This window comes from Capricornis sumatraensis, chromosome 3 (assembly GCF_032405125.1).
Source record: "Capricornis sumatraensis isolate serow.1 chromosome 3, serow.2, whole genome shotgun sequence".
Taxonomy (NCBI): domain Eukaryota; kingdom Metazoa; phylum Chordata; class Mammalia; order Artiodactyla; family Bovidae; genus Capricornis; species Capricornis sumatraensis.
Genome location: NC_091071.1, coordinates 11,295,043 through 11,316,370, shown reverse-complemented (window position 1 = coordinate 11,316,370; position 21,328 = coordinate 11,295,043). Strand labels below are relative to the sequence as shown.

Below are 21,328 nucleotides of genomic sequence, written 5' to 3'. Positions count from 1 at the left end.
GCTTTGTCTTCCCTTTCTTTGAACTAATGACCTCTAAGGAATCCTTCCACTGGAACACGGCACTTCACTGGCCTATGAATTATCTGCTTCCTAATCTAAAATATGTCCTTCATTGCTTTCTGGATAAGAAACATTGATAGTGCTTCAAGAGTCACCAATGTCCTCTGGGCTGCTACCTACACAGCATAAAAAGTACTTAGCTCTTCAGCCATTTATTCTTTTAAACACAGTTGGATTACAATTACTTTAAACACTTCTGAAAGCAGTTTTGCTTCTGCCTCAAGAAAAAAAATTGTATGAGCCTAAGAATGGGTTACACCAATTGCTTTAAAGTCTTTCACTAATGTTCAATCTAAGCAGAGCTACCTAGGTAGTCAATGACCTCCTGTGGCTTGACTCCAAATGAAATTTGTCTTCTTCAGAAAAACTAAGGCAATGGTGAAAACTAACACAACTGAGATTATTAATAGATATAATATAAATATGTCTCAGGAACAGCACCAAAGCCTCTAAACCTTTTGAATTAGGCTATGTAGAAAGAGTAAGTGGGCTTCCCTTGTGGCTCAGACGGTAAAGAATCCTAAAGAAACAGTAAGTATAAAATACACGTGGAAGTATGCTAAATACTACATGTTGATGGAAAGAATTCATAAAAGATCAAAATAAATGGGAGACATACTGTGATCACATAACAGAAAATTCAACACAGTAAAAAATTCTCCCCAAATTGATCTGTAGATTTAATGAAATTTCAATCAAAATCCCAGGACAGTATTTTTATAGTTACAGATTAAATTATTCTAAAATTTATATAGAAAAGCAAAGGAACCAATAGTCGATGGCTGAAAAAGAATAAAGTTGGAAAATTAATACTATTAGATATTAATATAAAGCTACAGTCATCAAGATAGTGTGATATTGGAGAAGGGAGAGACATACAAATCTAACAGACAGAATACAGAATAAAACAGATCCACACATATATATAGACAACTAACTTTCTATAAAGGTGCAAAGGTGATTAAGTGGAGAAGGGACAATCTTTTAAACAAAAGACGTTACAATTGGGTATCATATAAAAAATTAATTTCAATCTATACTTCACATCATACACTAAAATTTCCTCCAAATGAATCACAGACTTAAATGTAAATAAAATCCAACACTACAAAATTTCTAGAAGACAATGTTTACGACCCTGGATTAAGCAAAGATTTCTTAGCAATGACAACAGAAATATAATCTACAAAAGAACAAACTGATAATTGCACTTTGCCAAAATTTTAAATTCTGTTCTAAAGACAGACATTGTTAATGTGAATGAACAGGCAAACCACAGACTGGAAGAACATATTTAAAAATCATATATCTGACAAAATACTTGAATTCTGAATACATAAAGAACTCAAAGTCAATAAAAAGAAAACAATCCAGTTTTCAAGAAGTGAACTAAAGATTTCAACACACGCTTCACAAAAGAATATACATGAATGGCAAGCACATGAAAAGATGGTCCACACAGCTAGTTATTAAGGAAATACAAACTTAAACCACAATGAGATTCTGCTACATGCCTCTTAAAATGGTTAAAAATTTTAATATATTGGCCATATCAAGTGTTGCAAGAATATAGAGGAACTGGAACTCACATAATCCTGATGGGAATGTAACATGGTACAAACATTTTAGAAAACTGGCAGCTCCTACAAAATTTAAACATATACGTGCCATATGGCCGATGCATTCCATTCCTAAGTATTTACCTAAAAGAAATGAGACCATATACTCATACAAAGATTGGTAGGCTGATATTCACAGCAGCTTCCTTTTAACAGCAGAAAACTAGAAACAACCCAAATGCCCCCAAAGAGATAAATGGATACACAAACTTTGGTACATCCAAACAATGAAATGGTTTTCAGCAATAAAAAGGGAGTTATTGATACCCACTACCTCATGCGAAGACTTGACTCATTGGAAAAGACTCTGATGCTGGGAGGGATTGGGGGCAGGAGGAGAAGGGGACGACCGAGGATGAGATGGCTGGATGGCATCACGGACTCAATGGATGTGAGTCTGAGTGATCTCCGGGAGATGGTGATGAACAGGGAGGCCTGGCGTGCTGCGATTTATGGGGTCGCAAAGAGTCGGACACGACTGAGCGACTGAACTATGTAAATAAATCACAAAATAATTATTGTGCTAAGTCACTTCAGTCATGTCCAACTCTTTGCGACTCTATGGACCGCAGCCCGCCAGGCTCCTCTGTCCATGGGATTCTCCAGGCAATAATGCTTGACTGGGTTGCCATGCCCTCTTCCAGAGAATCTTCCTGACCTAGGGATTGAAACCACAACTCTTGTGTCTCCTGCATTGGCAGGCAGGTTCTTTACCACTAGCATGCCACCTGGGAAGCCCAAAATGATTATACTGAGTAACAAAACAAAACAAACAAACAAACAAAAAAAAAACTAAAGAAAAGAATACATACTGTGTGAGATTCCATTTATGTAAAATTATTGGAAATGCCAATTAATCTATAGTGATAGAAAGATTAGTGGCTGCCTCAGGACAGGGAATGGAGAGGAGAAGCAGAAAAGAATTATGAAGGCAGCATAGGAAAGCTTTGGGGGTTGGTAAATATGTTCATTTCCCTAAGCATGAAATGGTTGTATGCATGCATGCTAAGTCACTTAAGTTGTGTCCAACTCTATGCAACCCCATGGACAGCAGCCCACCAGGCTCCTCTTTCCACAGGATTCTCTAGGCAAGAATACTGGAGTGGGTTGCCATTTCCTTCTCCATTGGTCTTTAGAGGTTAAGAACTAGTTTTATTGTTCCAAATTATTAGCAGTTGGGAGTCTTATATGTATAAATGATTTACTTTTAATATTAAATATGTATTGATTTATAATGTAAATAATACAGGTAACTTGGAATTTTAAAACTGGAACATGTAAAGTATTTTCATACAAATCATTAGAATGCATTTATATTATATATAAATCTACACGTTGGAAGATGCTACTGAAATTTTGCCCTACAGAATATAGAATATCACTCTAGAATTCTTAAAATAAAAAAAAATCACTGGTAAGAATTATATGATGACTGTGAAACAGATTCTCCCATTATAATGCTACTACTGTCATTTAAAGTTTTGACAGCAGCTGTAGCTGGAGACCGGAGCACTTTACGAGAAAGCCTCATTCTTCCATCAGCTCGATCATGTCCAAAGTATTTCACCTGAATTTCTTGTCCAACTTCTAATCCTAAAGCACTGGGATGTTTAATCTTTCATTGATCAAGCTGTGTGTTGTGAAGCAGTACTGCAGTCATATTTGGATGGAGTTTAACCATTACTCCAACGTCTCTGATTTCAGTTATCGTGGCGGTGTACACTGCTCCAAATTCTAATTGCCGCTCTTAATCATTTTTGCGGATATCAGTAATGAAGTCTCTTGCTTCATGCATGGCACTAGGTCAAAACTGTAATATACTTATATGTGAAATTTACTGTATTATCAATTACATCTCAATGTCTTCTCAAGAATTCAAAAGGGAAAAGTAAAATGAAAAGTAAGAAGCATAATATCTGCTCATGGTCTAATAGTTTATACTTAAGTGGAGGAATCAGACAAATACATAACTGTGGAAGTACCATAAAGATGGAGATGTGGAATACTATGGACACACAAAGGACAGGCATTATCCTGAACTGGGAAGCTAAATATGATTTTATGCAGAAAACTGAAGTACAGGTGAAGCCTGACTGATTAGATCTGTAAGGTAGACTGCTCAGAAGTTCCACTGTTTATTTTTAAAAGTCAATCTCATCTTATTATCACAACTCACTTTGTGTGTATCATTTCATGATGATTATGTTATATTTTAACTATAAAACACCACGCATAATGCATACCAATGTATGCTTTAGAGACAGTCATTTCCTCAGAACCAATAATCATCTCTTGAAGGATGTCAGCAAACACAGGTTTTATTTTGTTCTGTACACAGGAAACAGTGTAGAACTCAAAGATAGAAACCAAACTAATAATCTAGGTGTTTTTCCCTCTGTTTTTACAAGGCTAGAAATAAGTTAGGGTAAAACTACAAAAGCAGCACAGAAGTGCTAGTATAAATGGATTAAAGCAAATGTCCTTAGACTCACAAGACTCAAGTTTATTCTATACTAGTATAGACTTAATGTCCCAAAAACCATAAATGTATTTTTCCCAAGGGGAAAAAAAAATGTATCTCTAGTAATTCTAATTTCTCTGCACAATAAACAAAGTAATTTAAATTATTAATGAAGACCTTAAAGGAACTCTAGAAAGAAGTATATTTAAGAGAGGATTCCTTTTAAACACTGGAAAGAAGTACATTTAAAACAGGATCAATCTTTCCACTATTCCTCAAAACCAAACAGTAATTACAGAACACTTGCCCTTTTCTTTTTCTCTGATTCTAACATTCTGTGAAGCATTCCTCCTGCCCAGTTCTAAATGCTAAGCTCATTCTTAAACTATCATTTTCATGTTAAAAACTGCATGGGAGGGGTGCTGGGGGTGTGTGTGAAGGGCACAAACAGGCAAGGCAAAGAGATGGAACCACACAAACTACAGACACAGATAGTGCACTTCAGTTGTGTTCAACTCTTTGTGACTCCATGGACTATAGCTCGCCAGGCTCCTCTGTCCATGGGATTCTCCAGGCAAGAATACTGGAGTATTGCCAGTATTGCCATGCCCTCCTCCAGGGGATCTTCCCAACCCAGGGTTCAAACCTGCTACTCTTGCGATTCTTCTGCACTGCAGGCAGATTCTTTACCGCTGAGCCACTGGGAGGTCCATTTTTCTCCATGTGTATTAAATGGATTTCAAAACAAAATACACAAGAAAAGCTCAACCTCATTTTTTAAATATTGATTTCTACGTGTACACTAAATGACGCTTTTGTCCCATGGTCTCAGTCACTATGCTATTCTGGTGCTGAGAAGCAAAGAACAGTCCAAAACAGTCAATAAAAGAAAAGAAAGGATAAAAGGCAAGCATCATGCAAAGAAAACCACTAAGAACTGTATCTGCCATCAAGGTCAGCCCTGACAATCACAGCCTCTCCCAAGGGCCAGCTCAGACTAATCTCACTGTGAGATGGTGGAAATGCCATTCACCAACTTCGGCATGCTGTGTGCTTCAGAAACAGATATTAACCACATCTTGTACCTGGAACACTTCCCTCAAATTCCTCTTTCAACAAACAGACAAGAAATTTGGCCAGAGCAATAGAGGTGTTAGTTTAACAGATTAAGTTGTTCACTGTCAGAGTCAAGCTGCCTTCTTAAAGATAAGACATGCTTCTTTAAAAGGAATTCTCAGCTAAAAGACTGTAATTTGGAAATTTAGATTTCTGTCTCCTGTATATAGAGACAGAACACAATCAGGAACGCACATTCTCTAACTTAAGCTTTTTTGTAAAAGCTTAAAGATGCTCTTAACTTGTGGAGTAACAGTAAATACTTAAGGACCTAAGATATGACCCACTATCTAGGTATCATACCCACACCAGAGACTCTCCTAAAAGGATACTAAGGTGGAAGTCTGTCCACTGCATCCCAAGGAGTCCAGGCCAAAGCCTCAATCTCAGTTTCTTTAATTGCCAAATACAGTTTATAACTAGAACATACAACCAGTAACAAGCTTAATTGTAACAGTGGGCATTTAAATTCCTTTTGGAAAACTAGCCAACAACCTGTGGTATACAGCTTCAAATGGATGCAATCTCATAAGCTAATTAAGATCTAAACCCTGACAAACTGTAGCTCTCACAGTGATATTCACTTGCAAGCTGCACCCAACTAAGGTATATAAAAGGATAATTTAGAAATTACTTATGGGAATTAGGGGAATTGTTTAATTTGATTTTGCTTTGGATCTTCCCACTATTTAGAGGGCTGGCTTTCAAGAAGAAAAAGTCTCCCAAGTAGAAAATATCAGAATCATTTCCTTTGTTTAAGTAATGTCAGATCCCTTCATACTTGAGTTGGTTTATTTAGGTGACTTGGGAAGATAATGGCATACTTTTTAGAAATTTTTAAAGAAAAGAAACTTTCAAAAAGGAGGAAGATGTTTTATGTCATGCTACTGAAGCAATGACTTAAATTTGATCAATGGACACAGCTCAACAAGAATCAGGAGAGTTTTCTAAGAAACAAGGATTCATTTCTCCCTCATTACTAACTCCCCCACACTTCTCACTTAATAAAATTCAGAGTTCTGGTTTATTTTATTTAAAGGACAAAAATCATCCTCACGGTGAAAAAATTCAATAGAAGGAAAAATCTTTGGTTTTGCCCTTTCCACCCTGAGTCAGTGTGTGCTTCCAACAAATTCAGAACAAAAGTACCTCAATATCTGGACTGCTGAACAGTAGATGGATGGTTTCAGTAAAGTGCTTATTTTTAAAGAGCCATGAATGACTCTGATTCACCATCTTTAAGGAGAGCACTCTCATGGGTGAAAACTTGTCCAAACTCTCCAAATGGCTAGATGGGCATTACTCAACACTGAGAGAGAAGTTACAGTAAAAATACTATGAAGTGAAATTTTCTGCTAGTACTGCAGACCTCCTCAACCCATTGTTACCTCCTGCTGGAGCTCATTCCTCTGTTGCCAAATTTCACTCCACCTGGATAGCTCAACGATTTATACACGGCACCCACACAAAGCCTCTTCTTGTGATTAATACGAACTAGTTCAAGTCCAGATGAGCTATGCTACCCTTTTTCTGGAAAAGGAACGAAAGAGCCTCAGTCTGGTTTTACAGGGGTCAACGCAACCAAAAAGGAAGAAAGGAGCTTTCCAAACTTCTCTGCCCTCAAGCCAATTCTTCCAAGGTAGTCTAAACTGGGCACTCGTTGACCTTGTGCAATCTCACTAAGTCCACCCACTGCAACAATCTCCACAGCAAACAGGCTTTTGTGACATGTTCGCAGCCCTCAACAAGGAAGCATGTACTTAGTACGCAAGCACCCAACCAGGCAGGGACGACTTCAGCTGAGTCAAGAGGGCGTCTGAGCAATTTTTGGCGGCTCTGATAAACAAGCATGCAACACCCCTCCCACAGTTTTGACAAAAATGTCCTTGCAGCAATAAATGGAAGGGATTCAGTGTATGACTGCTTATGTGTCAGAGATCCAGTTTTCTCAAAAAGGTTCCAAATAACCAAATTTCATGTCTTTCAAAAAACATCCACAACATAAAATATCCTAAATCAAAACTCAATTTTTAAAAAAGCCACAAAGCTTGCCTTTCTTTATTACCACATACTACTTATTCCCCTCCCTAAAAGAAAATACAGGAAATAAATAGTGCAAACAGCCACCACATGACGAGGTCCTACCTTGACCCCGTGTATCTCTCACAATAACACAGGCTATATGTTAACCCTGGTTTTTTTGTTTTTTTTTTCCCCCCACAGTGTGGATAGCCTGCTTTATTATCTGAGGCACAAGGGCCACTGCGCCGGCCCTGGGCACTGCCCGGGCTCAGTCCTCCTCCTAGTCATCGCCGGCTCCGGCCCCGCCCTGGCCTTTCTTGGCGTTCTTCCTCTTCACGCGGCCCGGGCGGCCCCCGCAGTACGGGGAGAGCAAGGAGAAGTCGATGTGCCTCTGGGAGTCCAGGCGCACGATGAAGGACGGGATGTTCACCACCTACTTGCGGACCCTGATGTGACGCTGGCGGATGAGCACGCGGGCATGGTGGATGGACTTGGCCAGGCCCAGCTTGAAGACCTGGGTCTGCAGACGTCTCTCCAAGAAATCCTCAATCTTCAGGCCCAGGATATAATCCAGCTTCATCTTGCCCTCGTCCAGCACCCCGATACGGACGAGCCGCCGCAACAGGGCATTACCTTCGAACAGACACCGCGGGTCTTTCTCATCCAGCGTCAGCAGCTCCCGGGCAGCCTTTCGGATCTTGGCGAGGGTGAATTTGACCCTCCAGACCTCACGTTGGTCGAGGCGGGACTTCTCAAAGGGTCTCCGCGGGGTCACATACGTTTTGCGACAAACCCAGCTCCGGGCGACCGGCATGCTGGCTCTGTTTGCCCGTCTGCGCCTGAGCGAACGCTCTGGAAACCAAGAAAGAGCTTAACCCTGGTTTAAATACTCCAACTACCATGAACCCAGGCTTCAGCAGAATGTGAGATGGGTGACTAACACCTCTGTGTCCTGCAGGAATGATTGCCCATTCCTTTCAAGAGACAGTTCTAGATTTGCTGACAACCAGCACCCCTGCCCTCAAAGAAGTAATATTTGGTCACTAATACCCTCCTATGTCTGAACTCCAGAATCCCAGTGTTTTCTGTGTATAGAAAAAGACACAAAAAGAAAGATTTTTTTCCAAAAGGTTTTTCTTTCAGTTGCTCATGAAAATGATTATAGGAGAACTGATCAATCAGATGCCTTGAGATATTCCTGCTGCTTGTGTTTCTGCAGATATTAGCGAACGAGTGATATAAGACAGGACTAGGTAAGCTAAACATCACAGCATCCTTTCTGAGCCATTCAGACTTTACTTGAACAAATGCAAAGGATCAAACGTGTCACTCAGAGCTCATTCTCTGAGTCCTCTTCAGGAATCTTAGAAACAACCGAAAAAGCAAAAAGCTAGAGGAGGAGGCCCTACAGTCAGTATCCCAAGACCAGCAATCCGAAATACTAGAGGCAGAGCCTCTAGTCAATTTTTTGTTAAGTCAAGACCATAAATATGCACTACCATGGTACGGGAAAGGGCTCTCTCTCACAGCTACTCTACAAGGCTGACAAGCACTAAACTGTACAGAAACAGGGTTATTAAGTACATATTTCAATTAATTATTTTATGTGCATACTAAGTCACTTCAGTCTTGTCTGACTCATTATGACCCTGTGGAGAGTAGCCCGCCAGGCTCCTCTGTCCACTGGGATTCTCCAGGCAAGAATACTGGAGTGGGTTGCCATTTCCTCCTCCAGAGGATCTTTCCAACCCAGGGATCGAACCTGCATCTCTGCCATCTCCCACATTAGCAGGTGCTTTCTTCAGCGATCATGCTCTCCCACCAGGTGGATTCTATCAAGTTGATTGATAAAACTAAAGTCAGATGTTAACTCCACCAAGGTAGGGATTTGGTCTGCTTTTTGTCACAAATGTATCAAACAACCAGAACAGTGCCTAGCACTCTGGGCATGCGAATACTGCATGCCAATACTGAGGGCACACAAATATCAAATATAAATTTAATTCTCACAACTACCTCAAAGAAGAAAGTAAAGACTGAGACAATGAAGTGGCATGCCTAAGAACACACAACTGGTAAGGGACAGCATGACATTTATGTCCTTAAGAGCAGATCCATCTATACTGGTTATTGTAACCAGTGGGTTTACCGCACAGTATAACCAAACAATCCTTTATTAACAGCTTATACTAAATTCTGCATCGAGCTGCTACTGCTGCTGCTAAGTCGCTTCAGTCATGTCCGACTCTGTGCGACCCCAGAGACGGCAGCCCACCAGGCTCCGCCGTCCCTGGGATTCTCCAGGCAAGAACACTGGAGTGGGTTGCCATTTCCTTTTCCAATGCATGAAAGTGAAAAGTCAAAGTGAAGTCACTCAGTCGTGTCCGACTCTTAGCAACCCCATGGACTGCAGCCTACCAGGCTCCTCTGTCCACGAGGGCTAAGTACTCTGAAATCAGTGTCTACCTCTAGCAACTGTTATATGAAACCATTAAAAAAAAGCAAACTGGTGGCACAACATAACCCAGGACTAAAATTCACATTTATATTAAGCTCCAGCTCTTTCTGATGGGACAAATGTATGTATAAAGCAGGCAGATAAGGTCTGATAATTAAAACAGAAGGAGCCAACTTGTGGACACACTACTGATCTCTTAGGAAAAAACAAACAAATCTTGCTTCAACAATTATTGTTATGAAGCAAAAGAAATACTTTTAAAATATGGTAAATGGTCATATTTGAGCCTCAGGAACAACTGAGGCATTCCCTATCAAGAACAAAGTAACGAAAGTGAAAAAATTCCAGGAGAGGAGAAGTATCAGAGGTTGCAAGGGCTCTAGAACTGGCCTGCCAATATCTGTATGGTGATTTCTTGGGAACATACCAGCCTTTGTATAAGTGCTTAGAGCAGAAGTATCAGCATTTTTTCATCCTAGAATACACATGACATCATATAATCAAACAAGGTGAAGTGAAATCCCATCACAGAGTACAACACAAACAGCTGTGAGTTCCTAGTTAAAGGACAGCAGCTCAATTCAGCTGCACACCTGCAATTATTTAATGTCTAGTTAAGCTTGTCTCCATTTAATAAATTACTTGATAATTACAAAGAGAATGGGAAGAAAAGACATAAGCCACAATTGAGAACTAGCAAGAAAAAAAAATCCACACAAAAGATCTGGGGAAAAACAAAGTATCTGAGCCACGCAAATTCAGTAATTCAATTTGACAGATATTTTGTAAACATCTGCTGGTTCTGGACAAGGCACGTCATCTGTGGCAGAGGGTACACGGCTAACCTGTCCTGGACCTGCCCTCAGTGTGCTTACCAAGTCCCTGAGCTACTTCTAGGTGGAAAGGCTGAAAGATACGGAAAGAGCTGTCACCATTCCAGGTGGGAAAAGGAAAAAGAAAAAAAACTGCAGGATTATCAGTTTCCCTTTTCATCAAGTAACAGACTAGACACTTTCCCAGCCCTCCAGCAGAGTCTGCTTTCATCTGTCCTCTACAAAGGAGGCTAGGACAGTATTTTGGAGCCAGACTACAAGGAAGCTCATATGGCATACTAAGAAGTTTGGAAAACGGCAGGTCCTGTGGACAAAAGAAAAGTTTTGTCTGTGGGTTTTTTAGACTCTAGGTGCGATGCGCATGGCTGAGTACTTCTGAAAGAAATCTCCGGTGGTGACAGCACAGCGAGACAACTAAGAGAAAATGAAGCCAGGGTGATAAGCCAGTACAAGGTGCTGGGTCAGGGAGAAGGTGGACAGAAGGACAGAGTCAAGGTACAGTTTAGAAGTGAAACAGCCTGGACACAGTGACCTACCCAGATGAAACCTATTTCAAAAAGAAAATGAATTAATAAAGGATGCTATTACGTTAGCTATAGAGGTTACTATTTTACAATCTAGAAACACTGTCCTACTTAATTAACTAGGTAGATTCTAATGAATTTACATATACCCAAACTAGGGGAAAAGAGGGGGATGGCAAAGCATAACCAAACAGACAAGCACTCAGGACCAATAAACACCCTCTTTAAAGAGCCAAATAGCTGCAGAGAGCTTTCACTTTTAGCATTTCACAGCTCTAATATTTACTGAAGTTTATAGTTCCTCTTCCCTGGGAGTTATTTTATTGTTTAAGTGGACTGTATTAATACTCGTACTTCCACCCTGACCAAACCAGCAGATGAGAGCAAACAGCTTCCTCTGACTCCTCTACCTGCTGCTATTTTCATACCTAACCTGCTCTAAAAGTATAATGATCAGCTCTAAATCTTGGCTTGAAGGCAAAGTACTAAAGGCCAGTACAACATTTACATTTCTCCCAGGCTGAGGCATGGAAATTCAGTGACAAATCAATTTTTCCCTTTCCAGAGTGGTAGATATGCAGGCTTTTGACAAGAGGCAGTGCAGGTGAGAGAAGATCCAAAAGCAGATGCCGGGAATGTCCTCCCATGAGTTACCTGCAAAACGCCACCAATTTTAAAAGCATTTATCAAGTCAACAGAGCACACCCAGACAAGTGATTGGCCGGGCTAAACACGTTTCGGACAGGTCTCTGTCCATATGCTTATATGGCCATATGCGGGCCACAGTCAAGCCACCCATCAGGCTTGCAAAGAAGCATCAGAGCACAGATTAGAATTTCCCAGGAGTCCCATTCCAAGGCAACGCTTGCCCCCTTTGCACACCACTCATCCTGCACATGCCTATAGAAACATGTCCACCCTCCACAAGGCCATAGGCATTCTTGTGCCTCCTTTACAGACCTTTAAACACTTTCTCTCTTAATCTGTAAACAATCCTGTCTCTTCACCTAGACCGTATGCTCCTGGAGAGTGCACACTGGAGTTCACTTTGTGTTGTGCCTACATAACAAAAATTCAATAGATGTTTAGTGCATGACATGTTAATCACAGCAGCAGAGAACCCTAAGGAAGACCCTGGAAGGCCTCTGAAGGAGAGCAATGCTTCCCAAAATGTAACACGCAGACAAATGACCTGGGGATCTTGTTAAAATATGTACTTTTGCTCTTTTTTTTTTTTTTTTCAGGTCGCCCTGTGCAGCATGCAGGATGTTTGTTCCCCAACCATGGATCAAACTTGTGACCCCTACATTGAGAGCATGAAGTCTTAAACACAAGACTGCCAGAGAAGTCCCTAAAATACAGACTTTTGCACCCTATACCCTGGAGATTCTGATTTTGTAGGTCTGGGTTAGGGGGTCCCCAAATCTTCATTTCTGACAACATTTCTGGGGATGCTGATGTTGCAGATCCACACAGCTCTGTCTAGAATAACCCCCGATCCAAAGTAGTGCTAAATCCCTTCATTTGTGTCTGACTCTTTGCGACCCCATGGATCATAGCCCAACAGGCTCCTCTGTCCATGGGGATTTGCCAGACAAGAATATTGGAGTGGGCTGCCATTTCCTTCTCCCACCCAAAGTAGGAGTCACCCCAAATGCAATCCTGAGAAACAACATGTAGTTGCCACTGTGCCCCTCTCCCCTACACCACGACAAGTGTTTACACACACCCAAGGCAGCCCCGAGCACTTCAGGTCAGAGAACCGCTAAAGACATTCTCCCATGTACCAAGTCCCCAGGATTTCAGTTGCTTGCCCACAGACACTGAGGATATGTCTCTCACAAATACCTCTCACTGACTTTTTTTTTTTTTCCAAATCATTCACTCACTTCCCTTCCTTTTCTCTCTGCCTTTGCCTCTTGCTCCTTGTCCTTGCACAACTGGAACCATATCTGCATACTGAACTATAGCCCTTTTTTTTTTTTTTTAACACTGCTCAGGAAAACATCCCAGGGAAACTGCCTGCCTCTCAAGTTACAGGTCCTCCCCTCTCTAAATTTACCTACTTTTCCCATAGCAAACTCTCTCCATGCCAGAAATTAATCAGCCCCCAAAGACCACCCAGGAACAGCCATGGGGAACTCTCTGCCCTCTCCATAAAGCATAAAGCGGACTGCCAGTGCCTTATGGGCCCCCAAGTCCCTCACAAGCACACTGCCGTCTTCATCAGTCGCGTGAAGAGGCTGGCTGCTCTCAGGCTTCCTTCCAGTCCTGATGCTCTAGAAGAGTCTGACCTAAACCCAAGGAATATACTACTCCAAGTGCCTCCTTTGCTTACACTCTCTATGATGGTGCCAGTCCTTTCAGTTAAGAGAAGAGGGGAAAACATCAGAACAATCAGAGACAGGAGACCTTTAGTTAAACCCCAACATCACCAAGGAGCTGTCGGACCTTAGCAAATCACATAACCTATGTGACCCTCCATTTCCTGAGCAGTAAATTCAGCCATTCTATGAGGTTTAACTGAGTTAAGAGGAAATACAGAGAAAGTTTCCCAAACTGCAAAAGACTACAGGAAGGTTATTATCAATGCCCAGGTTCCCGCATACCTCTACTTCACCTACTAATGGTTCCCAGCCAAATGGTTCCCTCTCCTTGAAGACACACATCCCAGTCATGCCAGTCAAAGCAGAGTAACTTCATGTTCTCTGTATCTCCAGGGTGGTGACAGTCAGCTTTGCGTTTAGAGGTGTCTGTACTCAGGTTCCTGTCAGATTGCAAACTCCCTGAGGACTCTGTGCAGCATCTCACATATCATCTTGTTTAGAGTCTGGCGCATTAAAATACCCGTTGAATGACATTTCAGTTGCTAGGTTAAATTCCTCTCAGGGTAAAGGAGAGAGCAGGAAGAAAGGCTGATCAACAGAAGTCAAATGCAACACAACTGCTACTTTACCCCACAGGCTCTGAAATCACTGTCCACTTTAAGCCATTATTTATTGGCAGCTTTCTGCATCCAAGGCCAGAACTAATAAGCACTTCACATGTATTATGAACCTTAATGCTCACAACCACTCAATGAGGCAAGTACTACCATTATTCCCTTTTTTATAAATGAGCAAAGCACAAAGCTGTGTCTGGGGAGATGCAGCTAGCACAGGCAGAAGCAGGAATTTGAATCCAGGAGGTCTTATTTTTGGAACCAATGCTTTTATTTTTCAGGTGCGGCAGACTTTTCCGGGACACAAAGACTTGAGGCATGTCTCCATCTGGGAAAGGCACCTTTGCTTCCACATTTTAGCTCCTTACTCTGAGAACCAATTAACAGGACAAAACGACAGCACTGTGTTCCAGAAAAAATTACAGCTGCTCATTCTCTCCATTAGCACGTGATGGGGTGGTGGGGAGAACCAAATATTTAATGTGCTTAAAACCTAGTCTATGAAAGATTCGGTTGCTTGAAAACCACGTTTATAACTGGAAGTAAATCTCAAGAAACAAAACTCTAGGCAAGGTTTTCACTTCAATAATCTTTCTAGTTAATAATTGAGAGTACTAAAAGAAAAAGAATAAAAGATAGGCTCTGAATTATATGTCCCACAATGGAGGCTAGTCAGAGGCTCAGCAGAATCTTCCAAATCTGTCACTCCAGATGGAAAATCCCCAGCGGCTAAGACTCATGAATTGGATTTGCATCCTTCTCTGGCTGACATACCTGTGACAAGCACCAGAATTCCAGGAGACCTGTACATCCTTAAACCGTCTAACATAACTAACACTGCTAATAATGGCATAAAGAAAGAAAGAAAGAAAAAAACTCAGTAATCTTTGCAACTTTTCCAAAATAGTTTATTTTAAAACTTAGAAAAAACAAAACCCAACAGAAAAGTAAGCAAGGAAAATGACCAAACTATTCACAGAAAATGAAGTACTACTAGGTCTTGAATATAGTAGAAGAGTCTCAATGTTATTCATAACAAGAGATGCAAATCGAAACCACTTTGAGATACTAATTTGCTCCTATCAGATTGGCAAAAACTCCAAGGTTCAACAACACACTCAGCTGACAAGGTTGTGGGGAAATCCCTAGTCTCAGACAGGTGGGATATAAATTGGTACAAGCTCTAGAGAGGGACGGCCTGCCCATGCAGAAGACACAAGAGACTCCGGTTCGACTGCCAGGACAGGAAGATCCCCTGGAGTAGGAAATGGCAACCCACTGCAGTATTCTTGCCTGGGAAATCCCATGGACGGAGGAGTCTGGTGGTCTACAGTCCACGGGGTCACAAAAAGTTGGACACGACTGAGCTACTAACCCTTTTTCACTCTAGGTTTGTCACAGCTTTCAAGGAGCAATCATCTTTAATTTCCTTGCTGCAATCACCATCTGCAGTGCTTTTAGAGCCCAAGAAAATAAAGTCTGCGACTGCTTCCACTGTATATATACCTAACCCAAATCCTAACCTCTCCCTCCCCAAGCACAGATAGTAGAGAATTAAGCATTTTTAGTAATTAAAAACTTAGAATTTATTCGGAAGCAAATTGGAGTTCAAATGCACAAATGGAGACCATGAAATAAAATCTATTAACAATAAAGTGGTTCTGGCTTTCCTTAATGTGAAAATTTGACATGTTGGCAGAAGCTGACCGGAACTGACTCAGCAACACATCATCTCCAGTGGCATCTCGCATATGCTCTCTGTATTGACTCCAAGACTGTGAGCACTGCAAGGCCATCACAGCAGTCCACAACATGTGTGCAATCTCACAGAAGAGGAGCCAAAATGACAAGGCCAACCTGTGACATCAGTGACCCAACAAAAAAAGGGCCCCCAAATGTGCAAATTAGAAGTATATGTACATTAGACGGTATAGAGGCTGCCACTCAGTAGGTAAGTACTCTTTAAAAACACCCTTTGGGAGACAAGTCATCAAAGCCCAGCTCACCTAAGTGCAATCTGGGGAAATTTATTTGCTTTTCTACTAGATCAATAGGTAGCAAATAAGGTCAGAGACTAGAAACGAACAATCAATAAAATGGGGAAAGCACTGTAGCCTGTCACTGGTTGCGGTCACATCCTGTGTTCCTGTCCAGAGAAGCTTTTCGCAGGGAGATTGCAGGGAACACACTAATAACTATGTCACTCCATTTCTTACACACACACACACACACACACACACACATACCCCTCTTCCAGATCAAGATATCCCTTAAGAGCACCATAGCAGAGACGCAGAGACACACACACAAGAGCACCACAGCAGACGCAGACACAGACAGACACACACAGAGACACAGACACACACACAGACACACACACACACAGACCCACACACACACAGACACACACACACACCCTTCCTTCACTGTGCTTAAAATTATGGGATCATTACTAACAGATCAAGATATCCCTTAAGAGCACCATAGCAGATCACCCGGGGAGAAAAGCTTGCCCTAGACACTAGTTTTATGCATAACTGGACGAACAGTTTTTACCAGTTTAGCCAAAGTAACTGCTCAAAGTTAGGGAAAAAGAAGCAGCTGAAAGAACCACCTCACTCTCCCTCCCCTTTCTCAGGTCTGTCTTAGCTTCTTAATGAGCAAGGCCATGCCCTAGAAGGTTCCACTTTAAACTGTTACACAATCACAAAACATCTGATCTGCTTGAAGAGGTGAAGGGAAACACTGCATGCTGATCCAGCTACAGAAAGTTCCCCTGGTACCTCATGAATTTTTGAAGCTGTCTCATAAATTAGTTCAACCAAAACCACTTAACTTGGTCTTGTTACACATTCTCCTGCCACAGTGGACAGTGTTAGAAATTGTAAGTTTAAAATGTAAACAAAAAAAAAAGTGGAAGGAGGAGGGACTCTTCCATAAAGAGCTGACAGTGCCAATTCTGAAGGTTCTGGATACACAGTTTGGGATGCCTGAGAACTCAAAGAAGAGAAAATGTTGTTCTGAGAGTTAACAAGATGCTTTGTTTCACTTACACCCATATATATAACACGGAGATAGTCTGAGGAAAGCTTAGGCCAGTCCTCATAGCATATCTAAAGAACCCGCCCCTGACATCTCCACCAGTTTGGGAGGGTGTACACACTCAGTCATGTCTGACTCTTTGAGGCCCCATGGACTGTTGGCCACCAGGCTCCTCTGTCCACAGGATTTTTCCTGGCAGGAATACTGGAATGGGTTGCCATTTCCTTCTCCAGGGGATCTTCCAGACCCAGGGATCGACCCAGACTCTCTTGAGTCTCCAGCATTGGCAGGTGGGTTCCTTCGATTCTGACCGCTGTTCCCTTATGTTAGTTAATCCCCTCTCTAAACGGTGAGCTTCCCAAGCACAGAGACCACTTTATTTAATCCCAGTGCACTTGGTGCTTGACACCTTGGATGCAGTGTATAAATCTTGTTTTAGTGTTTGCTAAGAAGAGGCAATGCCTCTGCCGAAAGAAAAGGGAGCCCTTGCAATTTCATTCTCTTTCCCTTGGCAAAGTGAGGGTGAGATCTACATTCTAAAGCAGTGATTCTCAGAGTCAGGTCCCTGTACCAGAAGTGTCAGCACCACCTGAGAACTTGTTAGAAATGCAAATTTTGAGCCCACTGCAACCTGCTGGATCATAAACTGCAGATGAGATCTAGCAATCTGCATTTTAAAAAGCCCTCCAGGAGACTCTAATGCAAAGTAAAGTTTGAGAAAGGCTGTTGGAAAGTTTCTGCCCATAGAGCTTCCTAACCTATCCCTCAGAATAAGTAAGACAACTCTGAACAATTTTTAGATGTTTAGAAATAAAAATTTACACATAACTGCGAGCCAGCTTTTCTGGCAGTGTTAATTAACTGCATATGCCATGCTGGTTCAGCGGTTTTTATTAATCTATCCTCTCCACTCACAGCACAGACATACATATTTTACCAATGAAAATAAAAAAGTCAAGCCAACAGCTAAGACACTAGGAAAAAAATCCTTTTTACAAACAGATGGAAACACATTAGGAAATGAATGTTTACACAAAGTTACAAGAAAGTCAGTCTCCTTGGACAGAATCGAGGTCACTCTGCATTTATTTCCAACTGAAGCAACTAAAAGACATTCAGGCAAGACTTCATTCCCTCTTCACATGACTATGGTGCCCTTCTTCAGAATTTCAGGTTATCTGCTAGTGTTCCTAAAAAGCACATCTAGATATGTGGGTAAGGACATTTGAGGTTTAAACAGGGAGGAGCAATTTTTTCACATGCAGACATCAATGATCTATCAACACAAGCCAAATTACCCTGCTGATGTTCTGGGGAAAAAATTCTATTCCCTGTGTATGAAAAAATGTTGTACCCTAACATGGGTCTGCTTCGGAGGGAAAACAGCCCAGCATAGACACCCTTTGCAGACATAAAGAAAGGATGGCAACAGGTATCAGTTTCACAGAAGTGCCTCCGCAACAATCACATGCAAATCTAAGGAAACCAACACCAAAGTTGGAATTATTTGTAGAAAGAGCATCAAACATCAGGAGGAGACTCCTGAAAGGTAAAACGAAGACCTCACATTGCCACGAAACTCAGCAAATCTCCCTGCCAAATTATGTGAAGAACACAGTAGAGGTTCTCAAACTTTAGGAGCATCAGAATCACCCTGCAGGTTTATTAAAGTTTCTGATTCAGTGGGTCAGTGCAAGAATTTGCATTTCCAACAACTTCCCAAGTTAGGCTGCTTGTCTGTTAAAACGCTTTGAGAACCACACAGCTAGATGTTATGGAAATCAAATCTGCTACAACTCCAGCTTTGTCACAAACTAGCTGCACAGCTTTGAGCAAGTCTCAAAATCTCGAGTTTGCCTTTCTCTTCTTCTTCTGAGAAATTAAAACCAGAGAATCTCCTCTAAATTCCAACACTCTCTGGTTCTATGCAATACAAATTCCACCCGGATTAGCACATGAAATTGCAGGAATCCTGAGGGCAAGAAGAAAGACTCCAGTCCCTGAGACAAGCAATGAATTACATAAACAGTTAAAAATCACTTACACACACACACACACATACACACCCAGAGGCAACAAATTAGTCTTTGTTGTTGTCAAAAGCTAAGAAAAGCAGTGCTAACCCAATATGGCCAAGTGGTAAAAATTACCCCCTTTTTATTTCTAGAATCTCATGCTTATAAAAGAAAAAAAAAAGTCACAGCATGAGGTAAATTTCCCTTTAACACCAAGTACTTTAATTATTTACCAAAACCTTCTTGTGGTTTTACCCTCAAAAGGGAGAAATGGGCTGCTAAGAGTTATTAAACATCAAAAATATATAGGGCAATAACAGATGCTTTCACATCCTGTTGTTACATTAAGTCTTCACAATGGTATGAAATAAATATCCCCATTTTGCAGATGAAGAAACTGAGGCTTACAGAGCTTTTCAAGACAGCACAGGTAATTACTGTCCCAGTCAGGATTTGTGCTAAGGTCTGAAAAGTGAAAGTGAAAGTCACTCACTCATGTCTGACTCTTTGCAACCCCATGGACTATACAGTCCGTGGAATTCTCCAGGCCAGAATATTGGAGTGGGTAGCCTTTCCTTCTCCAGGGATCTTCCCAACCCAGGGATCAAACTGGGGTCTCCTGCATTGCTAAGGTCTACACAATTCCAAACTTCCTCACATGCGGCAACAGCTGATTTCCCCATCATTTCTATCTACCATGCTGCTAAGTCACTTCAGTCGTGTCCGACTCTATGTGACCCCATAGACGGCAGCCCACCAGGGTCCCCCGTCCCTGGGATTCTCCAGGCCAGAACACTGGAGTGGTTGCCATTTCCTTCTCCAATGCATGAAAGTGAAAAGTGAAAGTAAAGTCGCTTAGTCATGTCTGACTCTTAGCAACCCCATGGACTGCAGCCCACCAGGCTCCTCCACCCATGGGATTTTACAGGCAAGAGTACTGGAGTGGGGTGCCATTGCCTTCTCCGGCTCTATCTACCATGGGTCTTTAAAATACCGTAAGAAAGAAAGATTCTTTTCTTAAGTTAAAATGATGAGGGTTCCTATGTTTTTTAGGTAACTGAGAGAGATCATCTTCAAAAAAGAGGTCTCTCAGATAGTGCTTTTCCCAATAAGCTCTTGAATGGTAGAACTTCCAGAGGCTTTATAAGGCCATTGTATTTTAATTTTTAAATTGTATTACTTTTCAAGCCTGGATAGGGCAAGCTGATGAGCTTGATCACAGTGTTAATTCATTCTACACAGCCCAGAACATTCTTAATAGGTAGGCAGTTAAGAGAACGTGGGCCAGAAGTAGAGAAAGAAAACCACTCCCCCCACCGCCGCCATCCTTCATCTACAACGCAGCCCATATTGATACCTACCATAACCCTATAAAGTGGTCTAATTCAGAGCAGTATCAGCTGATCCCAGAAAATATTTTCCCATCTCCCCTTTTAGGCAAGCTGAGCACAAATCCATATCAACTGAAGAGGTAACAGATAAGAACCAAGCTGACAGATTTATAGAAAGGAATCAATAAATGCTATTTTTCAATGCTTGCAGGCTACTCCACTACCTATGTAACTGTTCATACGTGTAAAGACTCCCCACCCTCATATTCACTCATTCTCCCAATTAAATCACCACATGAATATGTTCCCAGAGCAATACTCCATATGCCTTTATTTCATAGTCCAATCTAAAGTGTGACATTAAAAGTGATAGGCCTTCACAATAACAGGTGTTTCTGTAACAACTTATTTCAAAGAGCGGCCAAGAAAAGTGTCTTTCAAAGGCGTGGTTCTTTCCCCTCCATCGCTCTCTGTCAACCACGTGAGAAATTAGGTTTCTCCTCTGAAGAGAGAGACCTGACATGGTGATGCCACTGCCCTCCCTGAGGTAGAGCCACACGACCCGTCACCCCTGACCCTGTGAAGTTCTCAGCTGGATGCACAGTGGGCCACAGCAGGTTGCTAATGAGGCCAAGGTGACGCATCAGAACCACAGGGGTCAGTCCACTTGGATCAGATCCAGGGCTAACCTCATGTCTAACCTCACCCTGGTAAACAGCTGGCTGTAACAGACAAAAAAAAAAATCCATTCTCCAACAGGAAAAATATCTCCTGCATTGGATCCCACTGAGACTAAATCACATATCGAGAATTACTACTTCTATCCTAGAGAATCAACCATGCGCAGGGCACTCAAAGAAAGTAGTAACGGCCTCTATTAACAGCCTCTATAAACTCATTGAGTGA

At 41.6% G+C, this 21,328-nt stretch overlaps 1 protein-coding gene and 1 pseudogene across 2 annotated transcripts in view; both read right to left on the bottom strand.

The window, feature by feature from the left end:
- AUTS2 (activator of transcription and developmental regulator AUTS2) overlaps window positions 1-21,328 on the bottom strand; it is a 1,210,906-nt gene that overhangs the window by 1,101,543 nt on the left and 88,035 nt on the right. The window lies entirely within an intron of this gene.
- Window positions 7,547-8,092, bottom strand: LOC138076719 (small ribosomal subunit protein uS4-like; annotated as a pseudogene).